Source organism: Phodopus roborovskii, unplaced genomic scaffold (genome assembly GCF_943737965.1).
Source record: "Phodopus roborovskii unplaced genomic scaffold, PHOROB, whole genome shotgun sequence".
Classification (NCBI taxonomy): domain Eukaryota; kingdom Metazoa; phylum Chordata; class Mammalia; order Rodentia; family Cricetidae; genus Phodopus; species Phodopus roborovskii.
The window spans coordinates 14,825-38,279 of NW_026127065.1; the positions used below are offsets into that span (position 1 = coordinate 14,825).

General features: G+C 39.9%; 1 pseudogene; it reads left to right on the top strand.

The window, feature by feature from the left end:
• Positions 1–278: 278 nt before the first annotated feature.
• Positions 279–22,848, top strand: LOC127214791 (uncharacterized; annotated as a pseudogene).
• The last annotated feature ends 607 nt before the right edge of the window (positions 22,849–23,455 follow it).

Consider the following 23,455-nt stretch of genomic DNA (forward strand, 5'->3'; position numbering starts at 1 on the left):
CTAGAGAATCCTGAGACTTCAGTGTTTTCTTATCCTCAGTGTCGCTGACGAATGAATGCCTCTGCATTTTATACCTCTCAAATCCTGGAATTAAAGGCATTAGCTCTGCAAATCACGGGTAAGCGGTCTTGGACTCAGGGATCTGTCTACCTCTCAATCCTGAGTCCTGGGATTAAAGGTGTGTGCCTGACTTCTATGAATTATGGCTGACTTCACTTTCTGAATCCTCAGGTAAGCTTTAATTAAACCATAAATAACATATCACCACAAATATGCGCATGGAAGATCCAACTCCTGCCCACATCTGCTATAATGTGGTGCGAGCAAGAAGAAGAGGGCCTCCTCCGCCACCACACCCTTGCTACCTGTGGCAGGTAGGAGAACTGGCCTTGAGTTGGCCTAGCACCTCAGCAGCCACAACACCCTGTGAAAGCAGGTACTGTACCTCATCTAAACAAAGAGTAATGCTGACCTTTACTGGTAGGTAATCTAGGTGAGCAGCCCTGGGTGGGAAGATAGGAGAGCTAGTCTCATTACTCACCTGTAAATGCTGTGGTGTGCTTGAGATGTGAGAGATGCCACCACCACCACCACCACTACCACCACCACCATCATCCTGCTCCAACCTCACCACCACCTGAGGCAGACAGGAGAAGAGCTGACCCTGCTTTCAACGACTGCGCAGCTTGGGAGAGCAGGCCCTACACCTCACCTGGGTGGCACAGTCATGCTGACCCTGCTGGTGGGGTGCAGGTAAGACTGCCCTCGAGTTATGTGAGTGGGAGAATCCGGCCCAGGACACCTCATCTGCCGTGTGGTGGCAAGGGTGAGGGAACAATACCCTGGGCCTCCCCACTAGCCACCTGAGATAAGCAACAGAACTGACCCTGCCCCCTTACCAGCTACAGCATTCTGGAGAACCAGCCATGTACCTTGCCTGGGCAGCTCTTTAGAACTAACTCACCCAGCCCAGATACAGGGGAGCTGGGCCCAAGAAGTGAGATGAGAGATGAGCATGAGAGATCTGACCGTGCTCTTCATCTACCATATGGTGGCTTGAATGAGGGAGAAACTGTCTCCAAACTCCAATCCCCACACCACCCAGCCTATGCAGGTGGGAGAGCTGGCCCTGAGGTCATGAGAGCAAGAAAAGCTGTCCTGTGACCACCAGCTTCAGCACTGCTGAATGGCCCGTGCACCCTCGACTGAGTTACAGTAGAGTTGGCCATGGTGGCTTAGGTATAGGTGATCCAGCCCTAGCGCAGCAAAAAAGAACTGTCCTGCCTCCCTTGCTGTTTACTGCATAGGGTGAGCTAGGCCTGGTCAGTGCTAGAGAGCTGACCTCAGTGTTGATGATAAGGCAGGCTGGCAGACTGACTAACTCATCAACCACCCAGGCCCATCCTAACATCCACCCCATCTTTGTGAACTTTCTGTTGGAGCATGTGAAGGGCTAGTCCTGTAGTCCCAAAGTTGCAGAATCTCCACGACAGGACAGCAGGATATCCAAGAGGAGCCCCAGTGAGGACCCAATGTTGATAATGTAGCAGAAACCAGAGGCCTCAAACCAGACCAATGACTCATTGCAACGAACTCTTGTAAATAAAGATGTATAGACCAGCGGGTATTCTCTGGTGATTGTGACTCACTGTGTTGCACTACAGCTTCCACAAGAAGATTTTTTTTCTTTTTTTTTAGTTTTATATTGTTTTATCTTGTGGGAGAAGGGGTTGCAAGGGCAGAGAGCAAAATTCCAAGGGATGGGGAGATGAGTGCCATCAAGATGCATGATGTGAAATCCACAAATAATCCATAAACAGTAAAACAAACAAAACAAGACAAAACAACAAAAACTAAATACCAACCCATCAAACAAAACTACCAACATAGTCATATATCTGTGAATAAAGTCAGTTTGTTCCATTCCTTCTAAAAGAAAAAAGTTGCCATGATCATGGTGTCTCTTCACAGAAATAGGAAACCCTGAGACAGTCAATAGTCTCTGTTCTTACAGGTCAATTGTCAGAGGCCATGAGAGGCCAATCAGTACCTTCCACTTGTTTATCTTCACTTAGTTTTTCCTTTACTGTTGGAACACAGTCCAAAATGGGAGTTGTGGTAAAGAAATTTCTGAGTGCTTATGAGAAAATTCCAGAAACCCAAGACAAGAGTCTTGTGACCTTTGTTTCTCCAAAACACAGAATTGTTCTTAGATTATGCTTTCTTGCCCTCCCAGGTGTACGTCAATGCAGGTGAGTTTACTTTAGATTACTCATTACAACTGGCTATTGGTTTTTGTTGTTGTTGTTTTTTTTTTGTTTGTTTATATGCCTCCCGGAAAACTATGTTTTGCCACATGTGGCTTACCTTTGGTTTACATTCGGTTTATCTTTGTATTGTACACTTTACTCATGTGACTCTTAACCCACAGAATATAAATTGTCTGTTTCTCTGAAAAGGTTGGGGCTATTTTATGGGACTTTAGTCTGCCTCATTTATTGACTGCATTCTGGTGGTCCCACTGTTCCTCTAGAGCAGTAAATATTCTACTATGACCTCTTTCTCTGAAAATAGTGCACTTAAGTATTGTTACTTGTAGGACATGTACCTGTGTGTGCATGTTTTCGATATCTGTGTGTGCATGCATGCACATGTGTGTACAAATATGGGTGTGGGGGCCATGGGGCAAACTCATGAACACCTTGAGGAATGCCATATACCTGTTTTGAAACCCAGTCTTTTATCACCCTAGAGCACATGATTAGGCTAGGTTGGCTATCCAGGGAGCCCTAAGGATCCCACACTTCTTCATTCCCAACACTGAGATTACAAATGCATTCACCATGCTTGATATTTTTCTTTAAGGAATAAGGTAACTATACTCAAGGAACATGGATTTTAGGCTGTCAAGGAGTATGTTCGAACATGGTAACAACTTCTGCATAAGGCGAGTACTTTTAAAATCTATTGATAGGAATATAAGGCACCTGGGCTACAGAAAAGGGGGGAAATCTTGCTCCAGGCTTCAGATGCTATCTGAAGGCAATTTTAGCCTTTGGGTAGGTAGAAGCTATTGGTTTGTTAGTACATGCAAAATGATTTCACCTGACAGTCACAAGGCTGTTAGTTTAAACACAGAGACAGATAATGAATGGCTGTTCAAGAGGCTAACCCAATATAATTTTGTCAGGACATGGAATATTCCAGCTCTATAATTAGTCAACCTTTGTAGAATCTTTAACACAGGTAAGGCCCTTTATAAAGCTGGGACTTCTGTTCAAAGTCCCCTCTCTGGAAATCCTGTTTTGCTCTTGCTCCCTTAGTATATTTCAATGAATTCTCTCTTTGTCTTTTGCTGTCGAAGCTTGGAAGAGAAATGTTTCATATAAGCTCATGTATTTGAACACATGGCCTCCAAACAGGGGCACTGTTTAGGAAGGGCATGAAAACTTTAGGAGGTGGCACTTTGCTGAAGAAGTATGTCACTGGGGAAAAGCCTTGAAAAACTATACCCCATCCATCCTTGTTCTCCTACACCCAATTCCTTTCCTGTGATCATAAGAAATCTGATGTTTCTACTTCTTATTATGCTAGCTTCATACTTCTGTTGTGTCTTCTCTACAAGCGGTTGGATTGATTATAGCCTTGAGAACTGCAAAAATAACCCCTTTCTCCTGTAAGTTGCTTTTGGAAATGACATTTTAATATAGCAATTGAAAGTGCTCAGTACACTTGAAAATCTTTGCATCGGTAAGTCTCTAGCCCTTCATACACACTGTTTTGTACTTTATTTCTCATGGCCACTTTTTCCTCCAGCGCTTGTGGTAGTGGTAACTGGATGAGCCATTCAGAGACAGCTGAGGATCTCTGACTAGAGCAACACTCCTTTGTGGCCTGAAGGCTGTCTGGACTATGTGATTCTGGTGACACTCACCAATGTACAAATCAAAGAGTTTCCACATCTTGAAGATGGTAAAAGCTTCCCTCTACAGCTATAAGTCTCTGGCCAAGGCAATTGTTTGGTAGGACAAATAGCTCAAGATAATTCAGCTTACTACATGGAATGTTCCAGCTCATTATAATCTAAAGATCTAGTCAGTCAGCCTTTGCAGTAAAGATGGCAACTCACTCTGTGCCATCAGGGAAATACACTGCTAGATGGATCCTCTAGGTATTGAGCTGTGGTCTAATGAGTATTTTCTTTGGGAACTATGTGATATTTTTATAAGGCATATTGTAAGAAGCTAAATTCCTCCTTTTCAGGAGATGCTTTATCAATCCCTGTCACCAAAGGTGCATCTGCTAATGATTAATGGTGGCATTGATGCATCATTATCTCTTTGTTCCAACTTGTAAGCTAAAGCATGAATTTTTCAATGATGAACTAAGATCTTCAGATAAAGAATAAGGGGTCTTAACACATATTAAACGTGGGACTTTTAAATTAACACCATAACAAGTTGGAAATAAAATAGGAACAAAGAAATTAAATCAGTAATTAAATTCAGAGGGTGTTATTATTATTCATGAAAACATATGCACTAGTTGTATGATAGACTTTTTCTCAGGAGATGCAACACACATATCTACTCTCACAGCACACCCACAACAAACCTAAGTAATAAGGGGGATTTGGTGAACCAATGGGTTTTTATTTGGGTTACTAACAGGAGTATATTTGAAGGGTTATATATAAGGAATATGGATAACCAAATCAGCTGGATCACAACAGAAAGCTTACCCCAACGTGGAGTGAGGACTCCCAAAACAGCAAACCTGGGAGCTCTCTATATTATAGTTTGCGAAGCATCTCCACAGCCCAAACATTTTCTTCCAGCTTGTCTGGTCATTTTCCACCCCTAGAAACTGTTTACTCCAGTTTACATTGTGGATAGTAGTCTTCAAGAACTTCCATGCTGCTGTTCTTCCCAGATAGGTGAGCGATTTGCTCCTGTCTATCACCTAATGCTCCTGAGCATTGCTCCATCCTGCAGCAAATGTTCCAATTTGGCAGGAATATTGCAGTTCTGAGGAATGTGCCATACATCAGGATCTCACAAAAAAAATCAAAAAATGCAATTTTCTAGCAAACCAAGGTTCTTGTGCATATGCAAAGGAAAAAAATCCACATCATGAAAATACAATCTATAGAACAAAATATTTCAAAACAATACATCATCTAGAAAGCTCATATGAAAAATGCTTAAGGAACTCAATTCAATATTAAGGAAACAAAATGTTAGTTAATACAGATGGGTAAAAGGATTTGAGCAGATGTTTCTTTTATTTTTTGGGATTGTTAAGAACAAGGCTGAGATACGGTTTTCTTGGTGCTAACGCTGATTGTCCTAGAATTTGCCATGGTGGCCAGGCTGTTTCAGAACTCACAAAGATCTGCCTGTCTTCTGAGTGCTGGGATTAAAGAGACACACCACCATACCTGGCAAGATATTGCTCAAAAGAAGACAAATGATCGTCCATCAGGTATATGAACAAAACTCCCAGTGTTTCTAGCCATAAGAGAAATTAAAGCTATAATGAGGCATCAGTTCACACCTGTTTGGATGGCTATTATCAAAGATGAAAGATAAGTGTTGATGAAATAGATAAAAAGAGACTCTTTACTCTGCTGGAAGTGTTAATCAGTAGAACAATTATGTTGAACTGTACAGATCCTCCAAATAAAATTTAGAAAGAACTATCAGGTGACCCATAAAATCCCACTATGGGATATCCATCCAAGGGTCTTTCAGTCAGCATGATAATGAAACAACTGCATTCCTTAGTTCACTAAAACATTAGTCACAGAAGCTTAGATTGGTGTTCAAAGTGGATAAATAACATGTGATGAGTGGATAAAGTACAATGTATACATATGCACATATACACATACTATTTAGTCTTAAAATAAAAATAAAGAAGAAAATTTCTGTCATAAGCAATAACATACAACTAACCTTGGAAGAAATGAAATAAGTCAAGCTCAGAAAATCGAAACCCATATCACCTCAATTACATGTGAGAACCACAAAGTTGAACTCATACTGGTCTACTATATTTTTTCTATCAAAGCATAACTTGAATACTTTGAATTGGTGAATATGCAGATTGTATAGGAAAGTATAACACATATCATATTATTTTCAATTACCTAGAATGCAGTGAGTGCTCTGTGTTCACACACAGGAATCAGAAGTACATGACCAACTGAATTAACTTTGATGGTAGGTGACTGTATTCTTTGCACTTTGTGATTTTGGTTTCCTATAAGGTGCATGTGTATTAATTATTTTTCTATTGCTGTAGTACATTACCCCCACAAGCCAGGCAGTGGTGGTGCACACCTGATCCCAGAACTGGAGGAGGCACAGGAACTCTCTTAGTAAGAGGTCAGTGTGGTCTTCAGAGCTATTCCAGGACAGCTAGGATTGTTACATAGAGAAACATACACACACACAAACAAACTAAACCCCAACCAAAAGCAAGCTTTGGATTGGTTTCACATGGCTTACACTTCTACTGTTTTCTAGGCAGGGATGATATGGCCAGGAGCAGGAAGCAGACTGATCACATTCCATCCCCATAGAAGAAGAAGAAGCAGCAGAAAGTGAATAGGAAGTGGGGCCAGTTACAAAACCCAAAGTGCCCTCCCTGTTTACTAATTCTTCCTGGAAAGCTCCCACCTCTTCAAGGCTCCACAATCTTGCAAACCACCACCACTGACTAGAGACCATGTGTGCAAACACATGAACCTATAAGGGTTTTCCCATTCAAACTACCACATATGTTAATTTAAAATATATTCTTCTCACTTAAAAGTTAAACTGATGCTAAAGATGTAGCTCAGTGCTGGAATGCTTCCACAGGTTTGCCCCCACACACACAAAACACTTTTCAAGGTCACCCTTTGCTACACAATGGGTTTGAAACAAACCCAGCTATATGAGATAATGTCTCAAAAATAAAAGTTCAATAATGGTGCTAGTAAGGTGGCTCAGCAAATAAAGGCTCCTGCCACCAATTCTGACAACCTGAGTGAGATCCTCAGAACCCACATTATAAGGGGAGATGTTATGATGTTATGATGTGCGTCGAGTAAGGGGAACCTTGGCAAAAGCCATGACAGGTGAGGGATGAATATTGCCATGCAGTCAAAACTTATGTGGGAAGGGTTTTGGGGGTGGGGGGTAAGGGATGGGAGCAGGGGAAGAGAAGGTAGAGAGAGAAGAAAGAAGAGAGGAGAGAGAGAGCACGCAGAAAGAGGGGTAGAGACCTGTCTGCCTTCAGAGGAAAGGCAGAAAAGAGAGAAAGTAGGTAGAGCTTGTCTCTAAAAGTGGCCTCTGCACCTGTGTACAAAGCCAGGGTACTGCCTGCAATACGTGCAGGGAGTGACCACTCTGCCAGGTCCCCATGGGGTGGAGCCAGGTCTGAATCTTGCCTGTGTGGGTGTTAACACTTTCTTTGTTGTTCAGTCTCAGAATTCCTTTCTCTGGCTTCTCTGAGCTCCCAGGACCTCCTCTGTTCTGGTCCCTCTAAGGTTAATTAATGAGTGAACAGTTTGCAGAGTAAGCTGCTTAAGGATGATCCTGGCTTAATATATTCATGTCACAATAGGGACAAAACTTCAGGGTGAAGAATCAGCAACAGGAAAAGATAGGGGTTAGGGGTCGACAGTGAAGTTTCAGTTAGTTCCCTTATACAACCCATGAACCTATCTCATTTACTCTGTCTAGAACCCATTTCCCTATTCTTAGAAGTCCATCATTGAAGGCTGGACTGATTTGATTTTCAGTGAAACCTCTAGGGAAATGCATTTAGATTCTGGATTTCGTTCTTGAGTTATATATCAGAAAGTAATAGAAAATAAGTAATCAGACATCTTAACTTTTAATTTTTTTTCCTAACCTCCCTCAATCTTTAATTAAACTATTTTTTTTTCTTTAGAAGAAAATGACCTCTAAAAGACTAGCCAGTATGCACAGAGGCAAACATCCTGAGCCAGATTGGAACCCTTTATGGACCTGCGTAAACCCAGACTGGTCCATTTTTTAAGCTGAATTGAGCAGAATACTCACAAGAAAGTAATATGGAGGCAAGAGAGAAATTGAAGTCCTAGTAGGCTTAAAAAGAGTTGTTTTCTGTTATCTGTATTTCTCTGTTGTACTATGTCCTCTTTTCCTTGCTTCTCATTTTAGTTTAGAGCATCTCATTGTAATTCAGTGAAAATTAATACAACCACAAATGATACTTTTTTTGAAAAAAATGGGTTGCACAGAATAGTTTTACCTTATGAATATTTCCACCTGTGATTATATTAAGATATGAAGGTTTAGACCAAGGTTCTCAACTTTGGGTGTGACTTTTGGGGTTGGACAGCTTTCTTTATGAGGTACCTGTCCTGTGCCGGTATTTAGGATGTTTCTTAGTACCTTTCTTCTCCCAAGACATGACAACTCCCTCCCACCAAATTCCCTCCAGACATTGCTAAACATTTGCATGCAAAACCTACCTCCCATTAAGATCTACTGATTTATAACTACACATATTTCTTAGTACCCCATATTTCTTAGTACCCCAGGGTTACAGTGACTGTACTTTTATATATATATATATATATATATATATATATATATATATATATATTTCCTAAAAGTCTTTAGATGGATAGTTTTATTCGTAAGTCATAACTGGTTTCATATCATTCTTAAGTATTCTTAAGCTATCATGTCAATACCTAGTTTGTATAACACTAAGGTGTTGTCATATAAATGTCATGTCTCTGTCCAGCTTGAGCCCATACAGGATTGAGCATTGTTTCCATCACCATTTCTTCTGTTGCCCATCCAGTGTACCAGCTTATGTGGTGATCACAATTACAGTATCCACATTTCTTCCCTTGTTCTTTGAAAGTAACCTAATCTTCTATCTATTTTCCATTCTGTTTCATTCTCAACTTTTGTTTTGTTCTCTAGCCAATCTCTTTTTTCCCAGGGTTTCATCAAAGAATCCCTGCTGTCTTTGGTTTAAGCAGCTTATTATATGGGACAGTATCAAAGACTCCCTGAAAATTGAGATTATCCATGTTGCATGCATTACCATTCTCCAACATGTCTGTAAGCTGCCCCTAAGTATACAAAAAAATCAGTGAAGTTAGATAGATAGTATCTTTCTGCATAAACCCCCCTTGCCCTTATACTTCCTTAAGCCAAAAGACCAATCTGAATGAGAGAGATGCTTGTTGAGTGTGTTTTTAATGCATTCCTAAATATTTACATGTTTGGCATCCTGTCCATCCCCATCTGGGAGGCTGATAAAATTGTTCTTCTGGAAAACCATGGAGTTTTGTAGACACAGCTTGTGTCTTCTCCAGATACTATTGGCTTTGGCTACTTCTGTGTTAACTACCATTTATTAAGCCCTTACCAATAGCTTGTACTTGCATCTATTTAATCTTTAGGAGCACTGAGGTAAGAGGAGATGTTTCTTCCTTACAGATACCAGAAATGGGTCCAAAGATTGGTGCTCAAAACAAGTGGCACACCCAAATATAAATTTGGATGTTCTGACGTCTACTTTGGTCTCTCTCCTCCATAACAACAGGAAGAAAAAGAATCCTGAGGCCAAGGCATGAGTTTCTCATTAACTAACACCATCCTCATTGTTCAAAATGTGGATCCCCTTTACTAGCAACTTCAGTAACATCTATATTAGTTACTTTTCTGTTGCTATGAAAAAACACCATGACCAAGACAACTTATAGAAGAAAATATTTGGACTTGTAATGGCAGAGTGGTATGGAGGAAGGCATGGTAGCTAGCAGAAAATTGAGAGCTTGCTCACATCTCAACCTACAAGCTAGAAGCAGAGGGTGAAAACTACAAGGAGGGTAAAACTTAAACTCTCAGAGCAGTTCTCCACTGGCATACTTACTTCAGCAAGGTCATATCTCCTATGCCTCCCAAACAGGACCACCCAACTGAGTAAGATGTATTCAAACGCCTGAGACTATGAAGACATTCTCTTTCAAAACCACCACAACACCCATGGTCTTGTTAGAAATGTAGCATCCCAAGTCCTATCCAAGATATAATGAATCTGACTGCATTTCAACAACACCACTGATCATTCTGTCATTCAGTAAATTGACAATCACTGCAATTAGTTTGCTTGCACATATAAAAAAAAAGGATTGTCTGACTGATCACTATGCTATAGCCTCAACCTTTTGCCCCTGTTGACTCTCCCCAACTGTGGTACAGCCAGTCAGGTATCTCTTTGACATTCTTCTTCATATTATAGGCCAAAAAAGATTGAATATATATTTCAACTCATTTGCCATCACTGATAAATCCACAGTTTGATTCTCTAGGTTGTTATATCAGGATTGTGAGGCTCTGTTTGACCTAGGTTTTTAGGAGTCTGATGGTTGCCAGGACTTAGGAGGGAAAGGAAAATATGCATGCCCTAGGATACCATTCTTGTTCTAGGTAATCCTTTCTTATCACAGCATCTACACTATCTTTATAACAACATAATCAAACAACTGCATAGAAAATTTGATGAGACAATTTTTGTAGATGGCTGATCTTTACTAAAGAAATTATTATTGTTCTGCAGTTATTGTATGCGTGATATGCGCTTTCATTCTCTGTGAGAGGCTGGGGAGATAGTTTAGCAGTTAAATGATCTTGCCAGTGTCTTAGTTCGGTTTCTGTTGCTGTGAAGAGACACTATGATCATGGCAGCTCTCGTGCTGGTAAATATTTAATTGGGGCTAGCTTACAGTTTCAGAAGTCTAGTCCATTATCATCTAGCGAGAAACATGATAAGTGTGCAAGTAAACATGGTGCTAGAAAAGGAGCTGAAGGTTCTTTTTGTTTGTTTGGGGTTTTTGTTTGTTTGTTTTTGTTTTTGTTTTGTTTTTTCAGACAGAGTTTCTCTGTGTAGCTTTGGAGCCTATCCTGGCACTCTGCTCAGTAGACCAGGCTGGCCCAAACTCACAGAGATCTGCCTGCCTCTGATACCTGAGGGCTGGGACTAAAGGCGTGCGCCACCACGCCCGTCCTGGAGCTGAGAGTTCTACATCTTGACATACTCCCCTCCAACAAGGCCACAACTCATAATAGTACCATTCCTATGGGCCAAGCATCCAAACACATGAATCTCTGGTGCTATATCTGTTCAAACCACCACACCATGTGTCTTAGTTAAGGTTTCTTGCTGCAACTGAACACTATGTTCAAAAAACAATTTGGGGGAGGTAAAGGCTTATTCTGGGCTTACACTTCCACATGGTTGTTCATCACTGAAGGAAGCATGGACAGGAACTCAAACAGCGCAGGATCCTGGGGGTGGAGCTGATGCAGAGGGCCATAGAGGGGAGCTGCTTACTGGCTTGTTTCCTATGTTGCTTGTTCGTCCTGCTTTCTTGTAGAACCCAGGACTACAAACCCAGGGCTGGCACCACCCACCATAGGATGGCCCCCTCCCCAATCAATCACTACATGAAAGATGTTTATAGCTGGAACTCATGGAGGCATTTTCTCAACTGAGGGCCTTCCTCTCTGATGACTTGGTCTGGTGTCAAGATGACACACAAAACTAGCCAGTGTACAATGTAAGCCTAAAAGCCCAACTTCCAACTTCCAAAACCCATGCAAATAGCAGGTGCAATATTCCAAATTCGGTATTCCCAGCACTTTTATGACAAAGTCAAAAGTACTGATATGATTATCAGTCTAAAAGCTCATGGGTCAGATAGCATGGAATATGCAACAAAGCATCAGAGGCAACAACAAAGAAGACCCCACCTATTGATCCCAGTTCCCTCTCCCTCACTCTCTTCCTCTCTCATGCCTCCCTCTCCCATGCCCACCATCACCCTCCAATACCACTCCCACCCCCAGACATTCCAAAGGGAAGGTGATGCCTTCCAGGAAGGATCAACAAAATCTATCAAGTCATTTGGAGTAGGACTAGGCCCCTCCCTCCTGCTCCTTCCCTAGGTTAAGGGAGTATCTCTCCATGGGGAATATGCTCCCCAAATTACTTTTGTGCTCCTGAGATACATCCTGGTTCCACTGTCAGAGGTTCCTTATACTGCCCAGGCCTTCTAACTGAGACCCATGTTCAGGAGTTCAACTGTCCAATACTGGTTTCCAGCTATCAGTCTGGGGACCCATTATCTCCTCCTTGTTCAAGTCAGCTGTCTCTGTGGGTAGCCTGGACTTGTCCCTCTCTCTGCATCTGGATTCTAGTTCAGCTCAGTGTTTTACTGTGGGTGTCTGCTTCTGTTACCATCAGCTTGAGTCTTTAAGCGGTGTCAGTAGTGTGTTTCTCAAGGAGACTGTTTCCTAAGAAATATCCACACTCCTGCAACATTTCCCATTCCCTCTACTATACAGATCCTAAGCCAGAGGTGAAGGATTTGATGAAAATGTCTCATTGAGGACTGAGTACTTCAGTGTCTATCACAATCCGCACATGGCCCAACTGTGGTTCAACTGTAGGAGAAACTTCTATGGTATGTGTGTTGTGAGGGTCTAATCTTACAGGAATGTCAATATTACTTTAGGGAGTGATTTTATTTCAATGTTACTTTTACAGAATAATCATAGAGGTTTTCCATGACCTATCTAACCTCAGTTTCTTTACACTTCAGTAATGTCTTCTTTGGGATCTCATCTCATAGTGGACCCTAAAACCAATAAAGTGTGTGGTTGGTTACTCATAGCTTAGGTTCCAGGCAGACCACTGCTACAGTTCTCAGGATTTGCAGTGTTTGATAATGACAATTACACCCTCCTCTGGTATCATGTAATGTAACTTCCAGTAGTTTCATGTATGAATTGAATCTAGATGAAACCTGTGGTTTTTCTTCTTGTTTCTTTTTACTAAAGTTTAAGTGAGTAAAATCATTTTGATTAAACTGTAGATGCTATCTATTTCTTGTCTGAAAGGACTGAGTTAATGCAGTTATATTTTCTTATATGGATCTCTGTGTAAGATCACCATACTTTGACATTTCTTATTTAACACTCTTAGTCCATAATTTTGAGTGCTTCATGATCTTTTTCTATTTAAATCAATTTGGTGGTCACCACAATATAAGTTGCTTGTTTTGTTTTGGACATAATTCTCCTTTTTCTGATTCATTATACAACATACATTACGATGTGTTTGCTTTTTTTTTTTTTTTTTGATAATTTTTGTTTAAATTTGAAACAAACTTGCTTTACATGTCAATACCAGTTCCCCAAACACTCTTGTCCTCCTGACACTCGCCAAAAATTCAACTTCCATCCCATCTGTTATCTGCTCCCCAGGAGAGGTGGCTTCCTATGGGAAGTCTTCAAAGTCTGTCATATGTTATTTGGAGCATGGCCTAGGCCCCCTCCCATGTGTCTAGGCTGAGAAAGTATCCCGCTATTTGGAATGGGTTCCCTAAAGTCCATTCATATAACTGGGATAAATACTGATCCACACTACCAGAGACCCCATAGACTGCTCAGTCCTACCTATCTCCCATATTCAGGGGGTCTAGACAGTCCTACACTGGTTTCCCAGCTATCAAACTGGAGTCCATGGGCTCCCAATTTGTTCAGGTCAGCTGATTATGTGGTTTATTCAGCCTAGTTTTGACCTCTCTTTGCTCATCACTCCCTATCTACAACTGGATTCCAGGAGTTCAGCTAAGTGTTTAACTGTGGGTGTCTGCTTTGCTTCTATCAACTACTAGATGAAGGCTCTATGATGGTACTGGATTTAGCTCAACAATCCCATTGTTTGTAAGGGCATTTAAGATATCCCCATCCAATATTTCTTAGATTGTTAAGCCAGTCATCCTGTAGATCTCTGGACATTTCCCTAGTGCCAGATTTCTCTTAAAACTTATGGCTCCCTGAATTATGATATCTCTTTTCTTGTTCTCCTCTGACTCAATCTCCCTCTCTCCTCATGTCCTCCTCCCACTCCTCTTAGTCCCATCTCTCTCCTCCCCAATGCTCCCAATTTGTTTGCTTTTAAATGCCCTGAACATGTAGCTCAGCTTTAGTCAGTTGAAAAATGCTTAGAGGTCTATTCTCCTTAGACAAGACAAATATTTTTCTCCTATCTGCTTGGCTGCACACATTTTTTGGTGTGGGGGACAGTGCATACAATGTTTTGACCAATGACTCAAAATAATGTAACCCATTCCTGCCACTGGGAATTTTCTTGGTGGCATAAAATGTCTAGTTGTTATACAGTCTCCCCCATTAGTCTGTGACTCCATTTTTATTCCTTTCATCAAAGTTCATTTCCAGAAGCTTCTATATTATTGGTTTTCCGTAAGGTTTCCCAAAAGGACTTTAGTGTTGTTTTGTACCTTGGTGATATTCCTGAGTTACCCTGTTCTCCCCTTCCTTCCCCTCCTATCATAGATTCCTCCTTATCACTTTTTTACAACACAATACTGTGTTTCACTTTTTGGATGATCTTCTTCCCTTGTCTCCTACTAGCTTACCTCTGTGGTTATTGGATTTAAACACACATATAAAGCTAAAATCTAGCATCCACATGCTAGAGGAAACATATAACAATTGTCTCTTGAGGGACTATTTCACACATCACTCAGGATGATAGTTATATACCAAATAATCACTTAGAGAGTGATTAGAAAGAAGAGTTCTTTAAACAGACAGATGTTTCATGAAAGGGGAACAGTGTCTTCATTTCCCTGGAGCGTTTGGACCTACCTAGATTTCCATTAGTATTTCCGAGACACTGAAGCTGATTATATACCGTAAGTCTATTTTAGAACCTCTTGAGTATATTGTTTCAGTGACAAAGAAATCCCTCTTCTACTTTGTGCATCTTGACTGTCTAGTGATTGGACATAAAATTGTAAATGAACGCATAATGCGGTTAAATAAGGATCAGGATAAACAAATAGGCTGAATAGATGTTTATTCAGGGAGAAATAATCTCACAACCTGTGACAGAAGAACACCAGGAAATTCAACCCGATCCTCCTGTCCGAGTCACGCCAGCAAGAGAGCTTTTCCTTGGCTCTCCTCCGACCTCCTTCCACAGGTCACTCGCAGCCCATGGCTCCACCCCCCCAATGGGCGTGGTCAGTGCCACAGAAAGACTATCTCACTACAATTTCCTTTTAGTCTAAAGAAAAGATTTAGGCTTAATACAAAACTATATACAAAACAGTGAATAACAAGGGTGTTCAAGAAAAGGAAAATCGAGAACAAAATGACCTACATATATCTAGTCCTAGGGTGAGGGCATAATGGAGTTTATAATAGAGTTGTCCTAAGCTGGAAAATGTAAGTCTAGTACCTAATATATTCAACTAGGAAGAGAGAATAATAGCTGTGATAGTTGTGATAGTTTAATCTTCAACCTCATCAAGACCTAAGAAGGAAAATAATGACACTAGGGTAGACAGGAAGTGCGGATGGGCATCTGAAAGGTGCAGCAAGGACAGAAACAGCAAGGCTACCTGGACAGTCACCCTAGTTCTCACAGCAACGTTGGTACACCCAGTTTTGGCTAAGGCCAAGAGAACTTGACAGACCACAACAACAGCAGGGAGGTAGAATGGCTGTCTGACCCTGACTTGGCAAGGTCAAGATGTCTCTGTCATTTCTAGAGTTTATATGTTATCCTTCTGTGGTCTTTGAAGGAAAGAAGACAAATAGTTATGGTTATAGTTTTCCTTAGTTAAACTTAAAGATAAGTTACTTAGAATTTTAGACACACAAAGATAAAATAGATGATGGAATAGTTTCTTCAAATCTTGCTAAATGTTAATTAACTAAATTTGATAACTGTTATGTGATATATTTTGCTATGTTATGTTAAACCCTTTCTTTTTATTTAGACAAAAAAAGAGAAATGATGGAGATGTTATTCTGTATATGTTTCTCACACTGACTAATAAGTAAAGCACTGTTGGCCAATAGGAAAGGAAGATAGGAGGGGACTAGGAGACAAGAAGGAAAGAGGAAGTAGTAAGGAGGAGTCAGGATGGAGAGCCTGAGAGAACAGAACCGCCATCTCTGCTCTCGGTAAGACCACGTGAAAATACATAGAAATGGGTTAATAATTAAGACAGACCTAGCCGACATGAAACTAGCCCCTGGCCAATAGCATTGTATCAAATACAGGGTCTCTGTGCATTATTTGGGGCTGGCGAGGCGGCAGGACAACACCAGGCAGCGGGCGGAAAACCGTACACCTAACACAGGAGAGGTGTCCTGGGTCCATACTCCAAATGACGTGACAGATTTAGATGAGCCCTCCTGGATGGCATCACTCATACATGTTGAGTAGGGAGGGGAGGGGAAAGAAGATTGGTCGAGGCTTTTGAGAGTATGGGAGAGAGGGGAAGAGGGAGGAAGAGGGAACTGTGATCAATATGTAAAATAACAATAAAAATAAATTAATAAAAAGAGCTGAGGGAGACTTTTAAAGCACATCGAAGAAACTATACTGCTTGAATCCAGACAATATCCCAGTACTGTAACAATGTAGATAATACAAAGAATCATCACTAACCAAGAAGCTATTTGTAATTTATACCTGCTGGGGAAAAAGAAAATCAGTTTTGCTCCCATGGCATACAGCTGGGCATACTCATTACATTTTAGTACAGGCCCCATGACAGCAATAGGCTGGCCAATGCAAACCTGATGCTGTGTTTGATTGCTATGCAGTTTATCCTTTGTATGCTTTTTTTCTGAAAGAGAGAAAGAGAATGAGAGAGACAGAGCAGAGGACAGAGACAAGAGAGACAGAGAGTGAGAGTGAGTCAGAGATAGAGACACCGAGAGAGAGACACACAGGGAGAAAATGCACAGAAGTTTAGGTTGTTAGAGATGAGGGAAACAGAAGAAATACACAAAGGCTTGAAGGGGAAAATGTTGATCAAATTAGGGATGTATGGGGAAACATTTTAAATTAAAAACTGATGTAAGTAAATTATCCCCTTAAAACTTTTCACACAGGACAAGGTCATGAACTACTGTGGTCCTTTAAGACTGTGTCCAGGCAATCACTCATTGGTCATAATGTGTCATTGACCTCTGGTAGCCACTACCATGAGGAACTTCTAGAGTCATTTATGTTACAGTTGGCAGACAATTAGCAGTTGGACTCCATGCCAATACACAGAGAGGCAAGTACTTTATATCTTCCATGTGATTTTTATTATTCCCTTTCAGTTTCAAGACCTGAAGGGGACCCTTCATACATGACTAGGCTGTTTCTTGAACTATTTTCAATCTGAGGATACTATCTTCATGGCATTGTAAGTGCTATATGTATGTGAGGGCCCTGGAGCCTGAACTGGACTGTTAACACCTGTGTAGTTTCCTGAAATTGAGCACATTATTAGATTCTCTGTGTTGATTTCTTGTCCTTTAAATGAGGATAGTGATTGTGTTGAGATGATTGGAGGTACAGGAACACCAGGTGGGTTCCTATCCCTGAAGTGTATACATGATGTTCGATGAAACAAAGTGGAAGAGAGGAAAGTGTAGGTGTGAACCAGGGATGGTCATTGAGACACTGTTGTGTGCTGCAATATCTGCCTAACAGAACTTCTTTGCTGAAGGTGATTCACCTCTGATGTGACCCCCTGTCCGGTCAATGCTTCCTGTTATTTAGAAGATATTTATGGTCTTGGCATCTGTCAAAATGGATCTCCTCACCACTCATGATATAAGAAGGTAAAAACCAAAACTGAGTTGTATGGTGGGTTTTTAATTGATCTCTGAAACACATGTATCTCCTCCATGGGATTCAGACAAGCGACAGAACCAGATCCTGCCAGGCTGGCTCATTTGCCTGTGACAACAGCATTCTCTCCCTGCCTCTGTCGTCCCTGCCTTAGATCTGCCTTGTCATGGAAGAGGTTTGGGCAGGGTGTTACAAGCCACCATCACTTGTAAACTCTACCTGGTAGATGTAACTTCCCTTAGTACAGCAGCTACTTCCTTCTCCCCGTTAGGACGAACATTCCACAGAAGCTATGGAAAATGAGTACTTGGTAGGGAAGCCTCTGGAAAGGAGTGGCATTATCAGTAGCGATGTCATTGTTGACATGACTTAGCCTTCTATTTTTCAGCTCTGGACCCAATGGTATCCTCAAGGCATAGATTTTCATGAAAATTAAGACTCATCCAAAATATAAAATAAAAATTATCTAAGTAAGTTTGGTCATGCAATTAATTTGGTGCAAAAGAAGATGTTTTTTTCAATAAGGCCGGGTCTTTACTTCAACCACATGAAGCAAATTTTCTGAAGTGGAAATTTCAGCAACTTATAAGTAATTTTGGAAATATCTATCTGTCCTCCTGCTTTCCATGAAGATCTCAATTTTGTGGCACAGAAAATAGAACTCTGGTTTTCACAACCTTCATTAATTTACATGTGAAAGCATGGACACACAGACACATATACATATACATTAATACACTATAGTATAATATAATTTTGACATCATGTCACTCGGTGTACCATGGGTGTACATTTGCCATTGTGCTTGTTTCTTTTGATAGTCAATATGGGTGAGTTCATTTAATTTATAATATTCATTCCAAAAATTTATAAATGAAATTATTGTGGACATTCCTTTGTTACTCTAATATAACTTATTTATCATTCCTATGCTCTGCAAACTTATACTGAAACAAGTATCACCTTGAGTATGATATTATAAACTCTTTACTATGAAGTCTAAGCAATAAAAGTATTAGCTAGCAACAGTGGACTGGAGAGGTGGCTCAGTGGTTGAAAGCACCGACAGTCCTTCCAGAGGACTTGGGTTCAATTCCCAGTAACCACATGATAGTTCACAAGTGTGTGTAACTATAGTTCCATAGAATCCAACACCGATGTACTTAAAGTAAAAATAATGTTAGAAATATCCATAGCCACATGCTTTTAAAACAAATACTATTACTACAAAATATTATTTTCCATACACAATGTTCATACACTCAAAGTTTTCACCCTGTCTTGATTAAGTTCAGATCAAAACATCACCAAAGTTTGGAAGAACTTCTATTCTTTCATGAATTCTCATAATTTCAAAAATTTTGCTCCCTCTAAGGTCTCCAAGCGTTGATGGAAATGTTTTATAATGAGATGCTGTTTTCATGAGTTTAACTGTTTATGAAAAAAATAAATCTTCTAAAGATTCAAAATCTTTAAATATATTCAGAGGAAGCAACTGGTTTTGCAGTTTTATTCTGAATAAGTTTTCCTTCAATATGGGCAAACTTTTGTTACTACTACAAACCAATGCTTCTGATAAAGGAATTTTGAGTAAGGGAATTTAAAACAATTTGAAAATTAATTTATTTCTAAATATGTAGCAGAAGGCTGACTTATCAAATGTGGTTTAGTGTTTATGATTTGGTTGGTGCGTACAGACTCTACTTACCTTGGTGAGTCTTTGGGCATGTGCATAGCAAAATGTTAGAATCTTCCCTTCTTAGAATTCTCATGGTTCAAGTTAGAGATTGATCAGAGGTTAAAGCACAATCTGATCTTTGAGAGGTCCTTACTTCAATCCCAGCAAAAACATTGTGGTCATAAGCATCTATAATGAGTTCTGATGCCCTCTCCTGGCACACACAGACAGAAGACTGCATACATAATATAAATAAAATCTAAGAATTCACAGGCCTTCAGTCCCAAGCACCAGAAAGAAATAGCATCTAGTGACAAAAATATAGATGCAGGAAAACTTTTACTGTGGGCCTCAAGCTATACATTTATTTTTTTTTTAAAAGATAGGAGTATCTTTCTTTATATTTGCAGTAAATATTCAATTCATAATTGTAAAATCCAAGGACGGTTGGGGGCATGGAGAATGGGAGAGACAGGAAACTGGATTGATATGTAAAATAAGATTGTTTTCTAAATTTAAACAAATCATCCAAGTTCTGCAATTTGAAATGTCATTTCTCTTTGTTTTACAGTGTTCTTCAAAATATTGTATTATTTTACTATGAACTCTCTGCAACACTACCAGTGGGGGCTTTCAAAATTTCATCGTAATTTATAAAGAGCTGTTCTGAAACGGCTTAGTTGACTTTAGCAGGTATATAAGCGTAAATATCTGGATGTCATCTAAATTCACTCACTTTTCATCAAAAGGTGCCTCAAGTATGATTATGTCTGGAACACTGTTGATTGTTTTTCTAGGTAGTTTTTTGTTAGTTATCTTTCAATTTTAAATGTTAAGGAGAAATACAATGACACTTCAATTTTTTCCTCACTGATGTTTTTTATCTCTTATGAATTCTTGATTTTTTCATGAACCAGTCGCTAAAGGCTAGATGCAAAATGGATGACAATTTGATTTCATTTGGATTTCTTATCAGACCCTGCAAGGAAAAAAGGTTTTTATTTATTTCCTTGGGAAGATAATCCCCAGGATTAGGTAGAGGTGAGTGTAGTGGTAGCTGCAGTGTTCCACAGTTTTTAGTGAATACTTAATGTTGAATACTTAATCCAGTTCAGAATCTTAGAAAAGACATTTAAAGAAAAAGTAATAATCATATTCTCATAGGCTTTGTTTTCTCGAATGAGTTTTGAGTAGTTCTCTTTGCACCTTTACTGTTTACTGAGGATGCTTAGGAAAATAGATAAGGATTTTTCACTTGAAATCTGTAAAAACTATGACTTTTGTGGTTCTCAGCAGGTATGATTAAAAGGCATCTTCTTTTTTGATGAGAGGACAGCTGAGTGCAGTTTCTATATTCACTTTGCCTGAGTGAAGGAAGGTTAAATACAAAAGAGATAAATAAATAATTATCTCAACCTGAAAATTCTCATTAAAACTGCTTTTAAAATTAGGTCACATTTTTAATTTTATTTTTGTGTGTATATGTGCCATAGGATGCAATAGATGTCAGGAAGTTATCCTGCAATGTGGTCCTTTTTTCATCCAAAATGTGGGTCTAGGCATATAGCTCAGGTTTTCTGACAGAAAGAAGGGCAAGTGGCTTTATCCATTCACGCATTTGTCTTCTCCCAAAACTTGCATTTTTCTCTTCTAAATGAAGACTTATATTTCAAGACCCACTATATCCACATATAATCTATATTCACCAGCAAATGTTCTTAAAGGAAACACAATTGTTTTTAAGATATGACTCAGTATTACTCAGAAAACATAAATTGTGTTAATGCATATCCAAGTCAACTTTATTAACACATTAATTCAAATAATATGAATTGTCTTTCCACAAACATGCTGCATTATATTATAAGCAAACTACCTATCACAAAAGGAAAAAGAAAACAAACAGAATGACATAGAACATTTTTTCTTTTTGCTTTTTTAGAGAGGACATCACTGTAATCCTGGCTATCCTGGAAACACAATTTGGACCAGGCTATACTCATGTTTATATAGATATGTCTGCCTCTGCCACCTTAATACTGGGACTATGCATTGCGCCACCATCTATCTCAATAGACCTTTTAAAAGATATTTTCTACTGATTTTTAAGTATGAAGCTTACCTGCATGCACACATCAGAAGAGGGCATTGGATCTCATAGGACAACAGTTAGAGACAGCTGTGAGCTGCCATAGGTGTGTTGGGAATTGAACACAGGACCTCTGAGAGAGCAGCCACTGTTCTTAACTGTTAAGCCATCTCTGAAGCCGTATCATGTCAATCTTAAAATATGTAGGGTGAACAAAATGAATACAAGTCTTGTTATTTGTGTTAAATCTTCATTCTTGGCTTGAAGAAGTATAAATACTGAATTAGCAGCAAAGTCCACCAGGTGTACAAATGGAAATAGTCAGAGGTCTTACTCAGTTTTAATTTGATTACTTATTTAAGAAATAGGGATGTGCCAAATAAGGAAAACTTTCTTAATTAAGAAATACTTTTCACATTTTGACAACACAGTGAAATTAGTAAGCAAAACCTCTTATACAGAGCACTTCTGCTTTATTCATGGAGTTCAGGGGCTTCTTCTATTCTTGTCTGTAGTATGGTGAACCTGACTTGTGTATAGACTACTTAAACACAACTCTGTGATAAGCAAGGACAAGGTATGGTAGTTGAATGCTCTGTAAATCATTACTTATTTTGATTTGCCATTTTCCTTGAGTTACTGATTTGACAATAGCTTTTTTCAATCTCATCTTCAGATTTACCGCTCTCAAATGGAGTGCATCTACAAGCTGAGCGAACTCCTTTAGCAGCATATCAGCACTGGTATTTTCTGAAATAGTCATCGCAAACAGCCAATGCTGGCGCCTGTGGGAATTCGACGATGATGTCTTTGTGTTTTTTTGCCTGTGGGAAGCTTATTACCCTCAAGAGTTTAATGTCCTCAGCACAGTAGCTAAGATGCTGGTGCATACCCCTATCAATTCCACCTGGACCATTTCACCTGAATCTCAGTGTGCACAAACCCTGATAATGTGGGCCATTTTGATGAAGCTCGTAGTCCTGATTTTTGGTGCAATCGCTATTAAGATCAGCTGTATGAGAGACCCATTTGTGGAACTGCAGATATATTGCTACAAGGTCTCTGCCTTCACTCTTTGTGTTAGCAGCCTCTTCACATTAGTTTCAGTCAGCTGGAACCACTTTTGCAGATCATTATGGCCAAACTACTCTCAACTTCCCACCCTGACTTTCCAGTCAAAAAAGAAGAAGCCTTGATAGAAAAGCACTATACTGCTGTGTTCCCAGCAGGGTTCTGACAGCCATCATGTCACTTTGGTGTGATCTTCTTCTCTGAGATAAGCTCACTGAAACTACAGAGTCTGGTGAAGGAGCAGCATGCTTACATATTGGCTTATCATGAGGCCTAAAGTGAGGACAACCTCATTTGCAGCATTTTGTCAGAAAGTTTTGAAGAAATTTCCTATTCACACACAAAACTCCTGTAGTTATCAAACTATTCTAAGTAAAGCATCAATCCTGATTCTCTGAGTCTTCTAAATTACTTCATCCTCTATCTGTCTAAAGTGCTCCTTTCTTGAATGTTTTCACATGTTGAGCTTTGAAGGCCATGATTATGTTCAATATTTCCAACAACAATATTCCAGCTGGCAAAATATTGATGAAAAGCACAGCTCAGCCCCCTTACCTCTTGCATCCTTGGTCACAGGTACTTGAGGGCAAAGGCAGCAGAAGCAGCAAGCATGATTGGGATAGCTATGACCATGGTGGAGAGAACTTCCAGTACTCAGCTTCAGAGAGACAGCTCATTTCCTGGAAGCAATGGGGATTGACTAGCTTATATAGCTGAGGCAATGGGGATGGGAGGACAAAACCAAAGGAGGGAATACATCTTATTTGCATATGTGGAAGTTTTTGAGGATAGATAAACATTCATAATGCACCAATTCAAATACCAGAGCATATTGGAAGAAGGAGGGAAACTTTATGCATAGACATGCAGAGTTTGTAGGTGCT